This window comes from Notothenia coriiceps, unplaced genomic scaffold, assembly GCF_000735185.1.
Source record: "Notothenia coriiceps isolate Sejong01 unplaced genomic scaffold, NC01 NC01_scaffold00037244, whole genome shotgun sequence".
In the NCBI taxonomy this organism is placed as follows: Eukaryota; Metazoa; Chordata; class Actinopteri; order Perciformes; family Nototheniidae; genus Notothenia; species Notothenia coriiceps.
In genome coordinates this window covers 11053246-11060165 of record NW_011369945.1, presented here as the reverse complement: position 1 = coordinate 11060165, position 6920 = coordinate 11053246, and the positions used below count along the sequence as shown (strand labels likewise).

Genomic DNA, 6920 nt, shown 5'->3' with positions numbered 1-6920 from the left:
AGGGGCTGTACAGACAGAGAGGAATAGTGTGAGAAACTAAGATATTCATAAAACCTCTTTGAATCATAGGCAAGTACATTTCCACACGCAGTTTCATAACACATTTCATTTGATTTCAACTTTGCTGCCAAAAAGTTATTTCTCAACCCAACTTTTAAAAAGGATCTTTCTGTCTCAAATTGTTTGAATGAGGACAAAAATCCCTGTCGTTTTGCAGATGATGTCGTGTCACAGTCCTGTAGCTGAAACAGCACAAAAGGGAACAGCTTGAACACGCTGACATGAGAAAGTGTGCGAACAGATGGGTGAAACAATAGAACTTTAACGACATGTGATACATAGTCTCCTGACTTCTACTGTGATTTCTCAAGATGCCAGTCCTCCGTTTTTCAAAGGGAATACTCAAAATGGTTATATCAGGATGAATCAAGACAAAGGTGAGACATGACTACGGTATCCAGTATGCCACTTTATAGACATACCCGGTGTTTTGATCTCCACTTGTATCCGTGTCTTAAAGAGAAGCAGAGAAAAAAGGGATATGTTTCATTTTGGTGTTGCTGATGGATTCAACAGACAACCCTCATTAGACCAATGCTTTCAGTTGCAGGTCACAAAGGAGTCGAAATACGTCAGGTAGATGTTCGTTTTTTTGTCCCCTCTCCTTCAGAACATTTTTTTTTTTCCTTGGTATGTTTTTCATACATACTTTGACATGTTGCGGTTCAACTCCTGAAGTCCCTCCCAGAAAGAATATCAAGTGACAGCACAAATATAAAATTCTTGTAACACTGATTTCTCTTTGCAAAGCTATAGCTCAGGCTCGTTTGTGTGGATTCATGTGACACCTCCGACACAGTCATCCCTCTGAGCTTCAAAGGCCCTACATCCACAGTCATGTCAGTCAGTAAAGATATGCATACTGTATTTAAAAGAAGGTTCAATCTACCTATTGATGTTTACAACACATTGGCATTACAAACATGTGTTATCGTGTCACATTTTAATAAAACAGCCCGAATCTTTTTGTCACCATCTTCAACCCCAATGCACTCTTGTTGACAAATGTGATAAGATTGAAGCTCCTTCACGGGTACCAGTGCAAAGCAAACCTTCAGTCTCTTTTGGGGATAGAAAGCCTTGGGGCGGCTTCCTGTTTTGGCAGCTGTAAAGATAGAAGTGCCTCTTCTCCTGCTCTTCTGGCACTTTGCCTTCTGGGGGGGGGAAGAAGCTAGGGGACAGGTGGGGACCGACTGGCCCGTGCCAGCTGACCTGTCAACGTTAGACCCTCTGTTTTTTAAATAAAACAAGGGAGGGGGAAGATCGGTGAGAGGATGATGGGCTTGGTGGTGAGTGCATGCGGCGTCTGTTGCCTGTGTGTGTGAGCGAGAGAGGAATGGAGATGGAGGAAACAGGAGATGACAAGAGAGGGAGACAGAACAGGATGCTTCTGCTGATGGAGATGGGATGTGACAGTTCTCCCTGGGATTGTGTGATTAATTGGGATCAGGTCACCTCTTCAATGTCTGGACAGTAATGCTATGCAGTCTCATATGGCTATTTACATACAGTGGGGTCCATGGGCGACACACATACAGACACACACACATACATGCGCGCGCTGGGGGGAAACAAAACACACTCCTCTATATGGAATACTGTCATTATTTTAAGCTCCGATACTAGTCCAAGTTGTTGTAGTAGCAGCAGTGGAGCTTGTTGGTTTCCATGTTGTATTCAGATACAACTTTTTTTCCCCCTTGTTTTTCTTTTTCATATTTCTCTGTGCCGGAACAAATATATGTACTTGACAAGAGCTCCTACTAAGAAAGTGGTTGTCGGTGCTGAAGTTCCTGTGTTACCTTTTGCAAACTCTGTCTCAAAGCAGCAAGCCCCTCTCGCAGAACAGGGGATACGATAGCATCCCAATGGAAAGCGCAGATACTAAGAAGACACATGGCACTGAATAATTTATGGCCCAGCAAAATAGAGACAGCCACTTGAAGTCCTGAGTAAGTAGGAGATAAAGACAGTGGTGACATATCAAGCCGCAATAAAGACACAGGGAACAGTGGGGAAGGCAGGGGGAAAACGTTGTGTGAATTTCCCGAGTTAAGAGTTTGTTTTGGTTTCCCTGCACTTGCTGCCTCTCTGTTTGAAAGTTGCATGGCTCTGCCTTGTTTACCAAGTCCTCTTGCTGCTCGCTCTGTCACACCGGGGATAGTACCCAGGTGAGCGCTGCTACACACAAGGAAGAGAGAAGCCAGTGTCCCTTTGATTCCAGGCCGCTGGTTCCCTTAGATTAGTTATTCTCTCTATACCCTGACGAATCCACTGGCAGAGCAGCCGGTGTAACGGAGGGAGACATTTCCATCCCAATCGGGTGGCAGAGGCAGGGTGGAGGCTGGCTGAGAGGCTGCCAGGTTGGGTGCTGGCTGCTTTCAGGTTAGGTGCCTACAACAGTTTAGCCTCGGCCCCTACTGGGCACCGACACAGACACCCCCAGACGGCCGTTGGAGCTCCCAGGCCCCTCCAGTCTCTCCCCATTAAACCTCAGCAGCACTGATGATGGCAGGTCGCGGCGGAGAGGCTGTCCTCATGCCGCCCGTCACATCCCGCCACTTTCATCCCCGCGCTCACTTCAAAAGTGACATCTGCCATCACTAGGAATCTCAGAAGCTCCGTGTTCCTGCGACGTGCTGCTTTGATGGTGATTTGGCCCCAGGCGTTTGTCATACATAACTTAGGTGCGGAACAATGTAAAATCAGACTTTGATTTTAAAGGAGAAAAAGAGTCTAAGCACACGAAAGGCGGTTAAAATCTAAATCGCTCTAACCACTGGAGGGAGCGAATCAAAGTGCAGCGTGAGCTGGAAGAAGTATCGTTCCTTGCTTGTATCACAGTCTTGTCAGTTGTCTTCTTCTTCGCCTCGTTACCGTGTCCCATCTGTGGAATAAAGACGCTGCCAATGGCAACCGATCAGCCTGGTTGTGTAACTGTGCGCCATTTGGAGAGCTTTCTGATTGTATGCTTTTGCTCAGCACGCGCAGCATATTTGTAACACACGACTGAAACCGACAACGATATTAACAACAACAGCGCAGCATGTCAACAGGGTTCATGAGGTGCTGGCTGCAGTCAGACACACCACAACTTTAGTAAGAAGTGAAGTAAGTGTGTGTTGGATGCTTCTGGAATGTGGACTGTACTTTGTGTGAGCCAGAAAGAAGGGATGCTTTTTTTTTGGTGAAAGTCTGGAAGTAGCTCTTCAACCGTGTGTGTGGTTAGCTGTGTGTATGTGTGTCGTTGTGAGACACTAACAGCTTTGTGTGTGTGTGTACATATGGCTATTTGTTAAACTGAGAGATGATGACCCTGACAATGCTTTTCACCAGAGCTGTCAAAAACACGCCTCTCTCACTGACCTTGTTTTGGCGTGAATGATACTTGACCCCCCCGCCCATCTTTAGCAATGTCCAAATCAACTTCTGTGGTCTTCATATCCGTCAATGTAACCTTTACACCCAACTTCTCTCGCTGTCTTTCTCAACTTCAACTTTGCATCGTCTTCTCCTTTGTTGAGTCTGTCTTGCTCTCTGTTTCCCTTGCCCTTTCGTTCTTCCTCTCTCTGGGGTTAACCCGGAGTTCAGCCGACCCTCTTTCTCACCTCTCTGTGACTGACAGGCCTGTCTTCCAGATGGCTGCCAGATTGCCAAGCTCCTTGTCTGTTCATATTAAGCCTTGTTTGATAAATGCATAATTTAAAGGCCTGTTAAGTTCTCCTCCACAAATATATATATGTGTATCCGATTAGTGCTCTGTGACATCACCACCTTACTATTTATAGTCCTTTTTTACATTTCCGCCTTCTTTGCGGTGTTTTCTACTAATAGCCTGAGTTAGGGTGAAAGCCCTGCTGCTCCACCGTTCTCATCTCTTCCCAGTATGCTAACGTGAACTGTCAGTGGAACCGAGGTGGAACAGGGTGATTAAACTTGTTTACCTCACACTTTTGGATACACACTTGCATATCTGGAGGAGACTAAACATTGTTGTGCATGTGTGTTTGTGTAAGCATGTGAGCCTGCACCAGGCCACAAGTCATTTGAACAAACAAGGGTCAGACTTACTAACAAACTGTTGGAGTTTGTTCAACTGAATTGGCCTTTTGGTTATTATGAAAACATCCCAGACATATAAAGGACATTGAGCAACAACCTCAATATTTCATTTTCCAAAATGCATTTCGTTTTTTTGTCTGCAACAGGTGGATGTTTTGTGCTTAGTAAAACAAACTTTGTTCACCCTTGATGCTGCAGCGATTTTACAGTTGCCCGAAACACACCCACTCTTATTAAAAAGTTACATGAACATTTTGCCATGGCCGTAGTACAGGGCGGTGGTGGCGAAGTCCAAAGGGACTTGGCTTGGTAACTGGAAGGTCACCAGTTCAAGTCCCGGAAAGACCAAGTGCTACCAAGGTGTCCCTGAGCAAGGCACTGCTTCCCGGGCGCCGTTCATAATGGCAGCCCACGGCTCCTAACACTAGGATGGGTCAAATGCAGAGAAACCGTTTCTGTACTACGTAATGACAATAAGTTGAATCTTCAATTTACCCCTTTTTAAATAAGTTTCTCTCAATAAGCTTTAATATTTAATATGGACTTGTATAGTCAGCTTAAAAAAAGACCAATAGTGTTACCTCTAAACACCATGTTTGACATCAACATTCATCTCTGTATTAATTCCTTATTCAACAAAGTAGCTTATTACTACCATCATTGACCTTGGTGGGTCACAGTTGGTCATCATTTATCTTAGCTATACAAACTTTCCTGTCAAAATGGATTTGCCCAACTTTACTGCCCACAATTGTCACATGTTTTGAAGCCCATGCTTTACCAAACACTGTCACCTAAGTTGTCTGTTGACAGCGAGGACATATTGTAGTGAACTTGAACTGTTGCAACTTAACAAAGCAGATTCTCCAGCACTTGTTTGGCTGTGAGTGTGCTCAGCTGTCTCCATGCAGGCATTGTTTCTATGTGTGTATGTGTGTGTATCCCTTAGGAGTTCTTGTGCTGGAGTTTTCTAGTTTTGTGCTTTAGGCCTCAGCACTTTGTATGATTGATGCTCTCCTGACTCACACCCACTATTATGTTTATTATTTGTCTGTTTCAATGCAGTCACTCTAGGGGAAACAGAAGCTAGAGACACAGGGCCATCTGCATAGTACACCCTGAACATTCTCTCACACACCACATAGACGGAGGAATGCTTACCTGTTGGCCCATGTGTTTGTCAATTTGTCAATCCATGACCCAACATTATAGGGGTTAATTGTTAAGCACTCCCTTCTATACATGCAGTCAAAGCTGTGACCTGACTGCCTTTCAGCCAACAGTTAAAGTCAGACTTGTTGCAAATCATGCCGAGGGCAAATTATGGATTAAATAAAAAGGACATAGAGTATGTGAAACATTGATAAAGAGTGGGTTTTTGTGAAACAGTAGCAAAGTGAAGGGAACACTGAGTGCTAGGCCAAACTAGACACAATGCCCCTGGGCTGACAACACACCGGGATCTGGGGAAAGCAGAACAGCCTGCAGGGAACAAAACACTGAACTCTACCTCACTGCCTTTCACACACACACCACATTTACGCAGACATTCTCTAATACAAATACACGTCGCCTTACCTACCGTCCGTCATTCAATACATGATTGTTAATGTAGGTTGCGTGATGCATGTTTTTTCTGCTGAGCTATTTACACGGGACACAGTTCCAGGACTACGAAGTGATGGATAAAGCACAGCGCCTGCTTTTTTATAGAATACATTGTTTTTGTCTTCAGCCTAAACAAATTTAAATGCAGATTGTGAGAGTATCTGCTTATTTTGTCATCACAACAACATTCCTAAGATTTTAGCAATTTACTAATGATAAATAGTAATAATACTGATAAATATAATAAGTTAGATATTTTTACATTTCTTTTTAGTATATTAGTGAAACGCTTAAAGGCTTCGTCTTGTGCAGGGGTGTCAAACTCAATTTCATCACGCGCCACATTAGCATTATGGTTGCACTCTAAGGGTCGGTTGTAACTTTAAGACTATATCAATATATAATATATATAAAATAATGTATGTAATGTATTACAATTACAATATTGCCTCTGCATTGGATTATTATCGGATAGGGTAATAACTTCATAATTAACTACGTATGAAAGCAGAAGTCTGGGGCAAATAATAGCAATTCTCTTCAGTGCTCATGTCCCAAAACGAGATGCATTGTGGGACATGTAGTTTATTGGCAGCGTGGTTCTGTAAATCGGCATGTAACTGTATAATAAACTTAATATATTTTTTGCAAGCTCTTGCGGGCCACATGAAATGAAGCCGCGGGCCGGATTTGGCCCCCGGGCCTTGAGTTTGACACCCCTGAAGAGAAGTCTCCTTTGATACTGACTATTCTTGAGAAGCTTCCTTCCTTCTGAATTTGCACCAAAATCATAAATCTAACAGTTACAGCGACATTTTAATGAACACGAAGATCCCTTCTAAACTGTTGAATCAAGAAACCTGCCTTGACCTGAGGCCGACAGAAATGAAAGATGACATCTCTGTGTCCCTCTTTAGAGATTCTGAAAATACCTGGATCATCACTTAGAAGCAGTCCGATGGCAGATGAAGGTCCAGCAGAATTGCTCTCCCCTGGATTACTGCTAATATCTCCGTCCCCTTGATCACCAGCAGCGAATCTGGTTTTATCTGCAAAACAAACAAACAAAAAGTTATTAAAAAAAAGTTGGTTTTGCTATGCATTTTTCACCAATTAAAAAGGGAGTAAATGCCATGTAGGCCATAGTTACTGTAATCGAAGAGCTCAAAGAGGGCGTGGAAGGCTGGGTC

At 43.6% G+C, this 6920-nt stretch overlaps 1 long non-coding RNA gene across 1 annotated transcript in view; it reads right to left on the bottom strand.

Annotated features, from left to right (window-relative positions):
- Nucleotides 1-3121: 3121 nt before the first annotated feature.
- LOC104964683 (uncharacterized) overlaps nucleotides 3122-6920 on the bottom strand; it is a 20749-nt gene continuing 16950 nt past the window's right edge. The window contains exon 3 of the long non-coding RNA XR_800449.1: nucleotides 3122-3133. This is a non-coding gene — a long non-coding RNA (uncharacterized lncRNA). The remainder of the gene's footprint in view (nucleotides 3134-6920) is intronic.